This window comes from Salvia hispanica, chromosome 6 (genome assembly GCF_029641045.1).
Source record: "Salvia hispanica isolate PSC_SH4W2 chromosome 6, Shi_PSC_v1, whole genome shotgun sequence".
NCBI lineage: Eukaryota > Viridiplantae > Streptophyta > Magnoliopsida > Lamiales > Lamiaceae > Salvia > Salvia hispanica.
The window spans coordinates 3,992,482-4,009,660 of record NC_142697.1 but is presented as its reverse complement, the minus strand read 5'-3'; the positions used below and the strand labels follow the sequence as shown (position 1 = coordinate 4,009,660).

The 17,179-nt window shown below is 34.0% G+C and overlaps 2 long non-coding RNA genes and 1 pseudogene across 2 annotated transcripts; 2 read left to right on the top strand and 1 right to left on the bottom strand.

The window, feature by feature from the left end:
- Positions 1 to 1,994: 1,994 nt before the first annotated feature.
- LOC125208246 (uncharacterized) lies at positions 1,995 to 3,612 on the bottom strand. The gene is made up of 2 exons (XR_007174074.2): positions 2,324 to 3,612; positions 1,995 to 2,238 (listed from the first exon to the last, which is right to left on the bottom strand). It is a non-coding gene; the product is annotated as an uncharacterized LOC125208246 (long non-coding RNA).
- Positions 3,613 to 4,172: 560 nt separating this feature from the next.
- Positions 4,173 to 10,489, top strand: LOC125208642 (uncharacterized). The gene is made up of 2 exons (XR_016132656.1): positions 4,173 to 4,240; positions 10,153 to 10,489. It is a non-coding gene; the product is annotated as an uncharacterized LOC125208642 (long non-coding RNA).
- A 33-nt stretch (positions 10,490 to 10,522) lies between these two features.
- On the top strand, positions 10,523 to 11,180 carry LOC125206121 (epi-neemfruitin B 7-O-acetyltransferse L7AT-like; annotated as a pseudogene).
- Positions 11,181 to 17,179: the final 5,999 nt, after the last annotated feature.

Sequence of the window (17,179 nt, the reverse complement as noted above, 5' to 3'; positions counted from 1 at the left end):
AAATCGATCAACCTGGACTTCTAAAGCGGGACGGAAGGAGTATATAATACTCCCTTCACCTAACAAAATATTCTCATTTTGTCATATTTTTTGATTAAATAATGTAGGAATTTTTCACTAACTTTTTCTATCACTATCATTAGTAAAGTTAAACAAATTCTCTAAACCAGCGCCAGTAAAAAAATGGGACTTCTGTTGGGCACGAGAGGGAGTAATACTTATATCAAATCCAATCCTCAATAGGAAATTGAAGTTTCATTTGCTTAGTTATGGGAAAATTGAGGTTCAATCTTATTGATAATCATACCTAGTTCTCAATAAAAAAAATATTTGATCTAGTATGTAAATAAACTGAAATATATAGATGTAACTATAATAATAGTATAATACTTCGGGGTATATTTATTTTATTATTTTTTAAAAATATCAATATTAAAAATATAATGTCATGTTTTGATATTATCAATTATTACAGTTTCATACTACATAAATATAATAGATTTGTATTGTATTCCATGGAGTTGGAAATCCTTGTTGCAATTAAAAAACACCAATTTTCTTAAATCTCAGTTTTCTCTCTTTTTTATATATATGTCTTTTATGTTTACTTTTCATCCATTTTAAAAATATATATAATCAAGTCTATTTAATCCTTTATACCTCTCTAATATAAATTCTAACTCGTGAAGGCAGATTTACTATTGTTTTCTTTTGTTTGTTACACCTCTCAATTTTTTGATATAAAGAGTCAATCTGAATCATTTTCTTTTTTTTTTTTCTTTTTTTTTTCTTGCTCATCATTCAATCAATTTGGTGCAATCTAAATTAATTTTTATAAAATTCATAATTAGTTCACTAAATATATTTTGGGACAACGGACATATTTTCAATTCTTATATAAAAAATTAGAGCTACACTTAAAAATGACAGTGGGGTATACATACATGTATAATACCTATAATATAAATAAAACTAAATAACAAGGATAATAATAAAATAAAAAAAAGCATAAAAATCAAATTTAAGAATCGGAAAAGAAACTAGAATTAAGTAGAAACGATAAATGAGATAAGTAAATTATTAGTATTCATAAAAGGGGAGTGATCCATTTGTTAACTAATCATTTAATTGTTAACGACAACTAATTTAAGATCATAGGATTTTAGAAAATTAGTGGTCTACAGTTTGCTACGTGTAATTTTTGTTTTTATTAATTAAATCAAAAAAGATAAAAAAAAAAAACTACTCCCTCCGTCCCATTGAAGATGACCCACTTTCCTTTTTGGTTTGTCTCAATCAAGATGACTCATTATTTAAAATGGAAATCTCTTTATCTCTACTTTATTCCCCCTCTCTTACTTTACTCTCTCCACTTAACACACAAAATAAAGTTGCATAAAATCCCGTGCCGCCCAAGAAAGGGGTCATCTTCCTTGGGACGGAGGGAGTACCAAATTAGGGTTTTGGATGAAAATGTGAATATAGATAGTGTTTGTAAAATATCAACACAATGCTTTGACAATGTTAACATATTGCTTATATTGACATTTTACATGTATTATATTGACATATTATATATACTATGTTGACATTTCTACTGTACGAAAAAATTAAAAAACAATTGAATTTTTTTTCAAATTTTGACGTCGGAACATATGCAAGTGAGATTTAGTTAGAATCCTTATGAAATTATTTTTAATTTGATATATGTTGTGTAAAAAAATAATCTAAATCAAGAAAGTTATATGCGTTTTAAAGTTATAAGATATTTTTCAAAAGCTAGTTACAACTAATTTGTTGTAAATTAACCTTAATACCCTTATTGACGTTTTTTGTAATACCCGCACCCTTAATTTTTTTTTTCTTTCGTTATATTAATGTCGAACTAGAGATATAATGTTCTTTTTTTTTTTTAAATAAATGGAACTCGAGGCTTTGATAAAACTTAATCTTTTTAGTTGCAAGGTAAAAGCTAAAGAAATAATCGAACGAACTAAAACAAACTAATATACGTTACGGAATATAAAGAATTTCGAATAGCATTACATACACAATAAACTATTAACTAACTTCAAAAATTACATGGATCAAAGGCTTCATATAAAAAAACAGAGAAAAGAAAAGAGGAAATTTTGATGCACTTCGGGCCTCTCCTCCAGGCCCGAACCATAGCCTGTTTCAAGCAGCCCATCGGGCCCAAGGCAGCAAGGTAGCAGCCGAGTTTTCTTGCAGCTCCTACTGCAATGTAAAAACAAACAAGCATTATTAAATGGCCAACCATCAAAACCTGCCATTTAAGAAAGGAAAGGGGTAAGGAGACAACTAAGAGCTTCTTGTTGTAGACCAAAAAATTTACTAAATAAGGCAAGGTCAGCCCTTTTCAACTGCAGCAGCTCCCACCCAATGGCTTTGCCACCCCTACATGCTCCTGCAGCTTGCAAACAAAGAGAGTTATGAACTAAAGTACTAAGAGGGCATGTGAGAACAAGATGAATTAATTAGTCAAACTTAGTACTCCAAGTAACACCAAAATGTTTCAAGTAGAAGGCTGCAATGAGGATCAAAAACAAGAGATATGCTGGGCATAAAAACAAAAGGAGATCAGCCTCATTAACTCCTCCTAAGGTACAAAATCAGCCTATAAAAACCCCCTCCAACACCACTTATGAACTCTCCTACACACCACAAGAAATTTTCAGCAACATAGCAAGATTTAGAGTAGGAGAGTTTGAGTTTTAGGAGCTGATTTTCAAAACAATTGTAGCTTTCATCAGGTAAACACCAAGTCCTTCTTTTCTTTCATATATGTACAAGTTTGCATTCATATAGTTGCAAGTAGAATCTGCCCAAACTTGGAACTTACAGCACTTAGCCTAATAGTATGTTTCACCATCAAGTCTTCTTTGAAGTAGCTAGAAAAATACTCATAAATCACCAATTTCAGTAAATATAACCAAAGTAGAATCCTACTGCCTTAATAACTAGAAAGGATGAGGAAGCTTATCTCGTTAGCACAAATCTGCCGGATTTCCGGCGACAGCCCTTCGGCAGCCCGGAGTAGACAATAACAGCCCTCACCCCAAATCCATCCTTAAAATCGCAGCTTTTACAAATCCACAAGTTAAAAATACCAGGCTGTGAAATTTAAGATTTAATCTTTGGAATTAAGACAAAACGCTAAGAAATGAAAGGGGGTGAAAGAACTTAGCTTTTAGAATTGTGCTTGGGCTGCCCGATCTGGACGACGACGGAGGGCTGCGAGGCGGCGGCGGCGGCGGCGGCAGCGCTGGTCTGCGAAGCAGACCGAGAGCTTCCGCCTCAGCCAGAGATGTCGGCGACGGCGTAGTGGGACGGTGAGACAGCCAGAGGTGCTTGCCATTCTGGGGGAGGATATGGTTGAGATAGGGCTCGTAATGGAGCAACGAGCGAGCTTCGACGGAATCGGGAAGTTTCGGTAAATCGCGCGACTGCGAGACAGCGGCGACCCAACGACCGGAGCAGCGAACGGTGGACGGCGAGGGGTGAGGCGTCGCGCCGCCGGTTCTCTTCCAAGCTAGGGTTTTGTGTGATTTGGGAATTTTGAGAAATGAGAGAGAGTAAGAAAAGCCGATGGAGATGAGAAGAAGTTGGGCCAATTCTCTTAATTAAATGCTTGGGCCTGCCCCTTCTAATTTGATTGGGCCTCTCCATTAAAAGTCAATATGGGCTTAAGAAATGTTAGAAATGGGCTGCCTTTTATTAGAATATAATTATGGAGTTGGGCCACCAACTAAATTAAATCATGGACTTGGAATTTAATTAAATCATGGGCTCTCCTATGTTGTTGATTAAACAATTAATGGTTCGCTAATTATTTTCACGAAGATAAGTCTAAATTTTCGGACCTTAGCTTAAGTGCTCGCATAATTAATTTTAAGAATTTATACGCTAACGATGAATAGACCTCGAGTTTATTTTAGTGCTTGAATAAATGGCATAGGAGGTAACACCCTCTAGTTAAGCGAATAATTTTTTCCAAATAAATTAAATCTACTAATTTAAGTAATGTTCAAGAATTCTAGAACTTCTTCTAGAAAAATAAGAAAGAAAATAAAAAGAGCACTCACTTAGGATGCATTCACGTTTATTTTTTGACTTCTTAAAGTCTAATTAAGTATAATTTTATTTCCTAAAGGGACGTCTTCGCACGTCATCTAAGGCCAAGTTAAAGAAACTACGAAAAAGGGATTTAGCTTTTGAGGTGGGCATTCTTTCAAAACGTGATTTTTTAGTATGAGAATGTGAATCTTTACTCAAGTATGTTTGTCATGCATGTTTTGTTTTATGATTACCTATCCACTTGGCTATGTCAATTTAGTTAAATCGAATTCGAGTCTCAGTAGGGCCGCAAACCCTACTCGAACTAGTGTACACATAAGGGGACTGTGAGCTAATGTAGGAGTTGGCCGGTCCTGTGACCGACGTGGAATGTGGCCACATTCCCGGTTCACACAATGTTCAGATATGGTAGTTAAGTGATGTGATTGCGCAATCAAAATCTTTATGAAAGGAAAAGTATTTATTGACTAGGGTCTTTTAAATAAAACCCTGTGACCACTCAACTGTGGCTTGACAAATAAAATAGAACTGTTTTTGGTAATGTGCCCACTGAGTATATCAAATACTCAGCCGTGCATGTTATTTTCAAATGTGCAGATTGAACGTGGTCAAGAAGGCGAAGGTGTTGGGAACGATCCTTAAATAAGTAGATAGGTAGCCCAAGGTAGTATGTCTCCATACATACTACTTTGTCTTGGACTTTTCCGCTGCATTAGGATTTTATACTAGGAATTTATGAACCTAGACCGCACTCTGACTTTATTTTGACCTTGATTCACTTTCGCCGATGAGACGAATGTCCTAAGTTCGACTTATCATTTATGTTTATCCCATTTTATTATTTCTAAAGTGTTATTTAGTCACGTATAGATGCACTCACTACCACTAGGGAGTATGTGGTCGTGACATTTTTTGTTGATTGTATTGACATTTAGGGCTGATGATCTAGACTCTTAATTTGAATATCTAATAACTATTATTTAATTATAGTTAGCAATTAAGTATTGAGTTAGCAATATAACACTCCACATTAACATCTATATATACTTTAATGTCATTTAAGGTCATTTATGATGCGGTTGTATAGCTTTATTTTATGCCGATTAGTTACCCTATTCTTCTATGCAAATATGAAATATTGGACCAATAAAGTAAGTGCGTAGCCCTAACTTATAATTGTTAGAGTTTGTATACTAGAAATCACGTTTCGAGTGATTGAATACTGTAAAACTCTTATTTTATTTTCCAAGGAATAAAACAGATTATTTTTGTCATAATGTTGTTACGTTTTACATTTAATGGATGTTCATGCATGTTTAAATGTATAAGTTAACTTAACAAAGTCTAAGTCTTTGTTTTAGTAGACCGGTTGTGGGCGACGTCCACTTTAAGGTAACATGGTCAGTTCTAAACAAAGAAAAAGATGAATTTCACAACCTAGTTGGAATCAGACTATCCATCGAGAAAGGTTGCAATGTCAGTCCGCATATTTCTAAGCCTTACTGAAATAAGATGACATTGGTGTGGTATAGCACTGAACGGATCTAACGGCAAGACTTGTCCTTAGGCTATCTACTGAAAGGCGAGGTCTTGATAAATATTTGTTTCTTAATCAATGTAGGTTAGCATTGAGCATACGGTATTGATTATGCATTACTTTGACTTATCAAATGGTGCGGGTTTTTCGTAACCCAATGATCCTGATATATTGGGTAGTGGTGATCAATATCTAGCGGTGCTAGGATTGCTATTATATTGAATCGTGCGCGAGCTGAGTCTTGTTTGATAATGTCCTCAAGAGGAGCGCGAAACAAGGTTTTATTATTCGGAACCTAGCTAGTTGGAGTTTGATTACTCTATGAATAATAAATAAGCGTTTCATGCTAAGTCTACTCTTGGAATTAATAAGAAGTTAATTAATTAAGTCCATAGCAGACATTAATTAATTAATGGACATTTTTATCTTAAGCGCGGGAAATGAAAGTTAAACGGAAACCCGGATTACTTGTAATTTCATATTTGGATGGGGAGAGTTCAATATTACTTATGTAGTGGCTGCTCGTAATATTCCAATTAAGCTTATATTAAATTGTGGGTTCAATTTAATTAGTAAAAAGTAAATTGGATGAGCCCCCATAGATCCCTGTCTGGGCCCAAAAGGAACTTAATATAAATAGGAGAATAAAGGAGACAGAAATCATAATTTTTGAATACACAAAATTTTCGTCCCCCTCTACTAGAGGAGTTCGAAATTATTCTCTCCAATTAGGAAAATGATTTCTTCTGTCTTCTTTATTTAAGTTCTAGTATTCTAGTGAGATCAGCCCACACTGATATCGGAGTACAGTTCGGGAACCAGAGAGAAGATTTGTGGTCTAGTATTCAAAGCGTGACGTGGAGAAGCTGCTAGCCATCTCCAATTCTTTGGAGAATTAATTAGGTATTATTTCTGCTCCGTAGAAATGCATGTTTTAGGTTTCAATATTCTTAAAGCATGATTAATTCGAGTTATGAGCATGATACATGTAAGAATTACGTGAATAGATTTTATCTGAATAATCCGCTAAATAGATCTTATTATTATGTGATTTATTTGTGCGATTAATAATTGTTAACTTATGTTAATCCTTCGCACCACTTCCGCTGCCAGTTCCATCAATAATAATAAAAAAAAAGTCAATTTATGATATCCCCCAAAATTAATTTCCCTATTCTTAGAGCTTACAAAACATACTCTATAAAAGGGGAATTAAAAATCAACCCGGTTAGTAACCACAAAAAAGTAGAAAAAAAAAATTCACAATGAAAATTAGCAATATTGTTTCAGTGGAAAAAATAAAACCCTCTTCACCAACACCTTCTCACCTTAGATTTTACAACATTTCTTTGCTAGATCAGATTATGGGTGCTATATACGTCCCTGTAATTTTATACTACTTAAGAAACGACAACAGTGACATAATACAACACCTGAAGGAGTCACTTTCTCGAACTCTGGTCTCGGGGTGGGTCGATACGATATATCGTATCGAAAATGTTGTATCGTGTTTCGTATCGAAAATATCGATATGAAAGAATTTCATATCATTATCGTATCGATCTTACGATATATCGAAATATTATTTCGATATATCGAACTTTCGATATGGATAATTTCAAAACTGAAAGATAACACAAAAATTAATAAAACTTCAACACAATAAAATAGATAGTGTTCTTATTAGGGTTTCATATATATATTTTCTAAATATATGAATGAATTAAATGGATTTGTATATATTTATAATTTTAAACTTCAATATGTATTGAATTTCAATATGTTTCGATATATATCGATATAAAACGATATATCACGATATAAGGAAATTCATATCGTTATCGTATCGAAAACTTACGATACGATACCGTATCGTATCGAAAATTATGATATACCGAAAATTCGATAATTTTTCGATATTTTTCAATACGATACGAGCGATATATCATTTTTTCGGTATTTTTCCCCAGCCCTACTCTGGTCACCTTCTATCCTTTTGCCGGAATTATCAAAGATGCACTCTCTGCAGATTGCAATGACCAAGGCCTTCCATTCTTTGTCGCCAAAGTGAAGGCCCGATTGAGTAATTTTCTACAAAATCCTAATGTTGAATTGATGAACAAGTTCTTTCCAGGTGATGAGAAGATACCGGGTCGAGGTGATAGCATTATGTTGATTCAGTTGAACTGTTTCGAGTGCGGCAGCATAGCCATGTGTATCAAATTTAATCATGTAATTGCAGACATGGTTTCAGTCTCCACATTTCTCCAACGTTGGGCTGCCAATGCACATGGGTTAGGCTTTTCTCCCTTGATCAATCGTATATCCCAATCTCCCTTTCCACATAATCTCTCACTGCCAAAAAACTTCTTACCTTCAAGCTATGTTCCCAATTACTTGAGCACCGGGAAGTTTGTGTTGAGAAGGTACGTTTTCGATGCCTCTGCCCTATCCATTCTTAAGGCCCAAGCGAGTAGCTCTAGTGTAACACCCCACTTTTTCGAACCCTAATTTTAGAGCCAAAATTTTAATTCCCTAATTTATGACTTAGGAGACGAGAATTAATTGAGGAACGAAATTATGACCGAGTCGAGTTTAGGGTTGCGTTGGAAGTTTGAAAAGTCAAACTTGTTGATTATATGACGTGACATGCGAATATTTGAATTTAAGAAATTATGTGATGAATTATGTGTTTATGGGTGAGTGAGATTATTAGGATATTTTTCCATAACCTTATTTTCTTGAATTTTCGAAAACCCCTCATTTTATTGGATAAAGTCCTATTTTTCCGGATTTAATTTAATTCTTGGGATATTTATCCAAATTAAATCCAAAACCTAATTATTCCCTATTTTAATGAAAAAAAATCGGCCCCCACTTGTTCTAGGTGATTTTCGAAAATCACCTATATTTGGGAAGGAAAGAATTATTTTATTTTTAATTGATCCCTTATTGATTTCCTTCCATACCTCAAATTAAATATTCTAGCAAATCTTACCATACCTCAAGGAGATCTTGCCATATCTTATTTTAGTTAATAGTAAAAATCCATTACTTATTTAATACCTATAGTACACGCCTATTTTCCTTTCCCAATGGGAGGATTTTTATTTTATTTTTCTCCGTGATATTTTATTCTACTCCGTAAAATATACAAAACAAAATCTTGGCTAATTAAAAGCCACCATTTTCGAAAATTTCATGCTTGAGCCCTAGAGCTTATTTTTGTTAATTTCTTCTCCCCTACTCCACAATATTTGTTTTATTTAATTGTGGAGAATAAAATATTTCCAAATATTCCATTTAATTACCTAAAGATTTTATTGAAACCTATAAATAAGAGCAAAACCTAACCCTAACCCTCATTATTTTCGCCCCCTACCCATTATGTTCGCCCCCTCTCTCTTCTTCCTTACTCTCAATTTTCTTCTACTTTTCTCCAATAATCCTTCATCCTTTGAGAAGAATTAGAGTTTGAGCCTCAAGATTTTTGAAGAACCAAGTCTCTACTTTGTTTCTACCGTTCGTTTTTCTCCAAAAAGGTATTCTTATATTAATTCTTCTTCATCTAACCGATTAATCAGTATTCTTGAACCCTCATGCATCTTGATCGAGTGAAAGTGGGATAAAGGGGATATGGAATATATGTGTGCATGTATGTGTGCGTCGTGTGTGTGTGTGCGTTGCGTGTGTGTGCGTGTTGCGTGTGTGTGTGTTGTGTGTATGTTGGAAAAATACTCTTGTGTGACATATGTTGATGATAGATCTAGAATTAAGATGCGAATGAAATTTATATGATGAACATGACTTGATCTTGATTGGTGATATTAAGATAAACCGATGGGAAAAGGGAAAACGTGAGGCATGCATGATTTAGGAATTTATGTTAGGACTAATACATGGTATGTACATGTGTGGCAAAAAGGTGAAACCTCGGTTGCAAAGCAGGATAACAAAGGGAAAGAACATACTTGAAATCTAAGCAGTCGAGGTGGGCTTTATTCTTAACCTCTCTTATTTCTTGCAAAAATATTGATTGGTGTTATAAGGGTGGTTTGAAACGTTATGCCATGCATGTGATTGTTTTTTATGATATTGTGTGCCTGATGCCTAGTTTGTGAGTACGCTCCATTAGGCTACAATGGCTATGGATATGTATAAACGAATTCGGGTCTGAGTACGGGCCGCAAACCCAACCAGGCTGTGTACACGGTGGGATCGAGAGCCGTCCTTGCTAGTCGGCCGGTCTCGTGGGCGAAAAGTGTGGCCACACTTTCGTCGCACCATGGAAAGATTGTGATTGTGATTGTGATAATTGATGAGAAAAGTGGGGGAATTGTTTGAGTGGCCAGTCTAAGAAATTATTTTTGTGATACTCGTGATATTCTTTTATAACTGCTTAAAACTCGAGTTCACTATGGTAAGGGTGGCATAAATTATTAAATAAAATGTTTTGGCAACGAGTTCACTGGTTATTTCAAAATACTCAGCCATGCATGTGTTTTCCTTATGAGCAGGTTGAATGGCGACGAGCGTTGGCGGGTGTTGAGCAAACTTAATTAATAAGATGGATATTTTGAACCTTGAGTATAGTCGTGTCTTCATACATGGCTTCACTTTCTCTTGGATGCTTCCGCTAAATTTCGAAACTCATTATTACCACTTAGTCATTTTGAACTTATTTTTCCCCTTGGCTTAGACGATTGAGACATGTCGTGGATTTTGTTGAGCTTATGTCAAACCCTTGTTTTTGGATTGTAGTTTATGACATCCTTTCTCCTTTGACTTTCTTGTTAAACCCTTGACTTTGATCGTCATTTATGATTATCTAATCTTCATTGATTTTTTTTTCTTGATTTAACTGTTGTCTTATTGCCTCAATAGCTCGTTAAATGCCTAGGTCAAATATCTTTAAATGAAACTCTAGCCTTGCTCTCGTTGTATTTATGTTGTCTAGGTAGCGACCGCCGAATTTATTATACCCTAGGAGGGCGGGTCGTTACATCTAGCCCTAGCCTCACCGTGTCGCGAGTGAATGTGGTGACCACTATGATATGGAAATGTTTCATGGAGGCCGTGGCGGAAGAGTCTGCAGGGAATGATGTGAAACCTGTGTTGATGACTCAAGCGGTCAACCTGCGGAGAAAGGCGACGCCCCCGTTTTCGGATGATAGTTTTGGTAATTTAGTGTGGCCAGCAATGGGCTTGTGGAGCAACCCTGTAGAAAAGGAGTCGACAGAGTTGGTGAGTGAGGTGAAAAAAGTGATAGCAAAAATAGATGGTGAGTTTGTGAGACGATTGGGGAGTGATTGTATGCTTGAACTTTTGGAGGAATTGAGGAATGTGTTGCCTCAAGAAGCTACTTATCTTGATTTCAGTAGCTGGGCAAATATGGGTCTTTCCGAGGTTGATTTTGTGATCTTATTTGATTCGAAATCCGGAGGTATAGAAGCATCAGTAGTTCTTAATCAAAAAATATGTAGCAAGGTTTGAGAAAAATGATATTATTCGTAAATATGCTCGTTTTAACCCTGGTGTGATTTGAAACCTTTATACCATGTGTAGTTTGTGGAATAAGTTATGTTACTTGTGAGAGTGTAATTCCAATAGGGAAAAATAATATACATGTTTTTCTATATCCCTAAGTGTGAGCATGAGGTTTTCTGCAATAAGCTTTACTTTGATGTGTCGTGATATGTGCATTATAAAACAAAACAATTTAGATGTTTTTCTTTTTCATTGTTTGATACAGAAATTAAACAAAATAAAAAAGAATGCCAAAACTGGATTCTTAAATCTCTATTGTTTAAGTCCATATGTTTGCCCACCCTTATTTTGTACCAAGTCAGAATATTTTTAGGACAAGTCGTTTATAGCATTTTTGGGTTTTTCCATAAAATTCAAAAAAATCAATTAATTCACAAATTTTTGGGTTTTGTACATAGAGTAGTGATATAGGGCAAACTCCCCTTAAGTGTATAACTAGAGAACAAATTTCAACCACAAGATTAAGAAATCAAGGGTTGAAATTCAGCATATGATTTGAAAATTGGTCCAAAAAATTACTTCACTATAAGCAAGAATTAGTTCACTATATAAAGGCAGGGTAAAATAGTCATTTAACAAACAAAGTTGTGATTAGAACTTGAATTCCTCTCATTTAGATTGATTTTCTTCTGCCCGCTATCTCTTTTGCTCAAATTCTCCATCGATTCTCCACCGATCCCCCTCTTTTGCTCAAATTCTCCATCAATTCTTCGCTTTCGCTTGAATTCTCCATCGACTCTGCACCGATTTCTCTCTTCTGCTCGAATTCTCAACCAATTCTCACTCATAAACGACAACTTTATGTCGCCGCCGCCGCCGCCTTCTTCAGCTGCGCCTAAAGTTCATTTGATTCACTTTGTTGTCGCCTCCTTTTGGTTGCTCATTCCGTCGTTGCCTTCGTTCAGCATACTTAATGCCTTCAATTCGTAAACGTATGTTCGACGACATATTTATTATAGGAACGATTCATTTTACCGATTTTATTTGCATTTCAGGTTGACAATGGAGTCATATTATGCTTATTCATTTCAGTTTACAATGAACTAAAATGTAGAAACGTGAGTATACTATTTTGACATATGAATGAAGTATATTAACTCTACATGGAGTCATATTATGTTTCACAGTGAATCAAATTATGGTTATAGTAAAGTATATGATGCATCATTAATTTATATTGCTCTGTTTTTCATTTTAGTGAAGTATTCCATGGTTATAGTGAAATGTTTGTGATCCATGCTTATATTGCTCTGTTTTTTCATTTTAGTGAAATAAAACGTGCTTAGAGTGAAGTATTTCATGCTTAGAGTGAAGTGTTTGTGATCCATGCTTATATTGCTCTGTTTTTTCTTTTCAGTGATGTAAAACGTGTTTAGAGTGAAGTATTTAATGGTTAGAGTGAAATGTTTGTGATCCATGATTATAATGCACTATTTTATCATTTTAGTGAAGTAAAACGTGCTTAAAGTGAAGTATTTCATGCTTAGAGTGAAGTGTTTGCGATACATGCTAATAGTGCACTATTTTTTCATTTTAGTGAAGTAAAACGTGTTTAGAGTGAAGTATTCCATGCTTAGAGTGAAGTGTTTTCGATTCATGCTTATATTGCTCAGTTTTTTTATATCAGTGAAGTAAAACGCGTTTAATGGTTAGAATGAAGTGTTTGTGATCCATGATTATAATGCACTATTTTATCATTTCAGTGAAGTAAAACGTACTTAAAGTGAAGTATTTCATGCTTAGAGTGAAGTGTTTGTGATACATGCTAATAGTGTACTATTTTTTCATTTCAGTTAAGTAAAACGTGCTTAGAGTGAAGTATTCCATGCTTAGAGGGAAGTGTTTTCGATCCATGCTCATATTGCTCAGTTTTTTTTATTTCAGTGAAGTAAAAAGTGGTTAGAGTTAAGTATTCAATGGTTAAAGTGAAGTGTTTGTGATACATGGTTATAGTGCACTATTTTTTCATTTCGCTGTTATAGTGCACTATTTTTTCATTTCAGTGAAATGAAACGTGCTTACAGTGAAGTATTTCATGCTTAGAGTGAAGTGTTTATGATCTATGCTTATAGAGTACTCCCTCCGTCCCACAAAAGATGTCACACTTTCCTTTTTAGTTTGTCCCACAAAAAATGTCACATTTCCCTTTTTGGAAAAATTTCTCTTTCACATAAATATAAAAATTATATTTTCTCTCTCCATTTAACACACAAAACAAAACCTCCTAAAATCCCGTGCCATCCCACAAGTGTGACATCTTTTGTGGGACGGAGGGAGTACTATTTTATCATTTCAGTGAAGTAAAATGTGCTTAAAGTAAAGTATTTCATGGTTAGAGTGAAGTGTTTGTCACCCATGCTTAAAGTGCTTTGTTTTTCCATTTCAGTGAATTAAAACATGCTTAGAGTGAAGTATTCTAGTGTTAGAGTGAAGTATATTGTGTTTATAGTGAAGTATATTGTGAGTTTACCATTTTGGCATTTGAATCAAGTATATTGTGTTTATAGTGAAGTGTTTTATGCTAATAGTGATGTATATATTGTTTACAATGAATTGTTTTGCCTTTATAACGAATGATGTTATTAACATTTTCGAAAATTGCAGGTATACTTAATGAAAGACGGAGAGAAAGACATAGAACAGCAGAAGCAGATCATGAATGAAACTTTGGCTTCTATGATTGAAGATTGTAGTAGACATATGGACATACATGTGGAAAAAATGATTGCGAACTTCAACAAATTTCATGAACAATTGTACAAAGTGATATAATTCATAACATGTGTCTCTTTTGTTCACTGTAAAATTTATTAGTTCATTTACATTAAATAGTTTGTTCATATTTTACATTAATATTTGGTTCATAGTATAAGGAATGCAGAACATACTTCACTAAAATGGAAAAAAGTACATTATAAGGCATGCAAAACATACTTCACTATATGCTCAGTATACTTCACTGAAATGAAAAAACAGTACACTAACACATGCAGAATATACTTCACTATATGCTCAATATACATCACACTATATGCTCAATATACTTCACTAAAATGGAAACAGTACACTTTAAGGCATGCAGAACATACTTCACTATATGCACAATATTCATCACTATATGCTCAATATACTTCACTGAAATGAAAAAACAGTACACTACAACGCATGCAGAATATACTTCACTATATGCACAATATACATCACTATATGCTCAAATATACTTCACTAAATTGGAAAAACAGTACACTATGCACAATATACATCACTATATGCTCAATGTACTACATTGAAATGAAAAAACAGTACACTACAACGCATGCAGAATATACTTCACTATGTGCACAATATACATCACTATATACTCAATATACTTCACTAAAATGGAAAATCAGTACACTCTAAGGCATTCAAAACACACTTCACTATATGCACAATATATATCACCATATGTTTAATATACTTCACTAAAATGGCTAGAGTCAAGTATTCAATGGCTAGAGTAAAGTGTTTGTGATCCATGCATATAGTGCACTAATTTATCATTTTGGTGAAGTAAAATGTGCTTAGAGTGAAATGTTTGTGATGCATGTTTATAATGAAGTAGTATATCGTATTTTAGTGAGCTGTATTGACTTTATAGTGAAGTATATTGTGTGTACGATTTTGTATGGGTTTTATAGTGAAGTATACTGTCTTTAGAGTGAAGTGTATTGTCTTTATAGTGTAGTATATTGTGATTACATGTTTAAGCACTCAAAACATATTTCATTATATACTAACATCAACAAATGCTTCATATGCATTTATACGAGTGAATTGTAACGAAGGTAAAGTGAACCAATTTTGTCTTACAGTGCACCATCTTTGATCGTCTCACAAATTTATGAGATAGAAAAATCAACTCTTGCGATGAAATACCAAATTAGCATATCATGAAATCGACTATTAGAGATGGAGAAATCAGCTCTGCTATGAAAATTGATATAGCAGATCGTGAAATTAACAACTGACGATGGAGAAATCAGCTCTTGCGATGAAAAGTGATATAGCAGTTCGTGAAATCGACAATTAAGATGAGGAAATCAGCTCTTGAGATGAAGATTTTGCAAGATGTGATTGTTGAACAATGAACAAGAGCGTGAGCGATGGAGATTGTAGCAAATCTGCATAAGTTTTGTTGCGCCATATTGAAGCGATGGACTCCGTCGAGGAAGAAGAGGATTCTCTTATTGTTGTGCAAGACGCTGGTGATGCGTAGATGGAGATGAAGTTGTAGGAGATGGAAGAGGAGCACGAGAAGATGAGGCGCGAGCATGGAGGTTTATCGGTGGCGGAGCGGAGGAGAGCGTCGCCGAAATCTGGATGATTTTGTGTGAATTTGGATGAAGCGTGAATCTCCCATAGATTATGGTTTCCAAAAATGCCCTTGTTGATTACTTTTTAATTAAAATATATAAAAATAGTTAAGCCATAAGATTAATTTAGAGTATTAAGATGTGTGGCTGAGATTTGTTCTCTAGTTATACACTTAAAATTAGTTAAACATTGATCACTCCATATATTTATCTTTCGGAAAGCTTGGACTACAAGAGGGCAGACTTTCCTTTGCTTGAACCGGCCGGCGAATGTTTGGAATTCGCAGCAACAGAGAGAGATAATGAAGTGTAGTTATTTTCTTTAGTATACAAAACCAAGCATAACCATTATCCAAAGCAACGTACCACCGCCGCTTAACTATTGAATCGAATGTTTCGAAATTTGAGGATAAACAAACCTCCAATTAGGTGATTAACTTTGAGCGGACTGTCTATAACATATAAGCTTCGAAATGACTTACTCTGAACTTCCTTAACAATTTCTCCTTTTGAATCACTGTCAACTTAGATTGATTTCACTACCTACCTTTAAGCTATGACCTATTGTGTGACTCATCTCCAAAGGTTTTGTTATTAAATCGAAATACATATTGAAAATTTTCCGGCGTTTATTAAATATATCTATCTATACATATATAAAAGGAGAATTTTAGGAGTTTTTGTATAACTATTTTATGAAAAGGATGTAAACACAATAAATAAAAATTATGAAATTGGTTAATTGATTACAATCAATTCATGATCATATATATATAATTGGCCGGTTATATATGGTGATTGGAATTTATGATGAGAGTTTATTCCTATGCAATAACCGTTAGACAATTTCCTTCACCTTTCTTGAGTTTTGGAGAAAATAACAAGAATGTCATTATAAATTTTTTAATAAAATTCAAAAAATAAAAAGATTGTATTTATTGTGTGATAATTAGAGAAATGAAATGATTTTATCTATTTAACAAGCCATTTTCACCATGGTAAATATTACTACCCCATAAAATCGTACCTACATGATACATGATTTTAAAAAAACAATCTATTTAGCAATACTATTATGAAACTATGGCTTTGAATAATTTAATTGTAATTTAATTAAAATATCGTTAGATTTAATGTGTGATTGAAATAATTTAATATTATGATTTCCATCACTAATGTTATGTCTCAATTCAATCATGCATATCAAGTCCCGTACATTGAGTTACATATCATGCATATCAATTGTGCAAAAAAATAAAAAAAAAATAAAATAAAAAGAGAGATCTCTTATGAGAATAATGGCTTGAGTAGTGGAGGATGATAATGGAGAGACATTTATTTGGTTTTTCATTTCTTGTAACCTTCATTGCTTTAACTTTGTGGTTTAAGGTAACTTAATTGCATAACCTCTCGCATTATTATTTTGTACCTATAAAAAGCATTGTAAATGTATATGGATTGCACATCAACAATAGCATTTTTCCTCCTTTCTTAAGATTTCTATATTTTAGTGTGCATTTTAGGAGCATTACATTGCTTGATTCCCGAAGCTTTATCAAGTTCATCAGTTTCTAACAGTTTGAGGTGTTTCTACATATTATGATGAAATTCGTTTATCTATGGGAACAATATGTCAATCCGA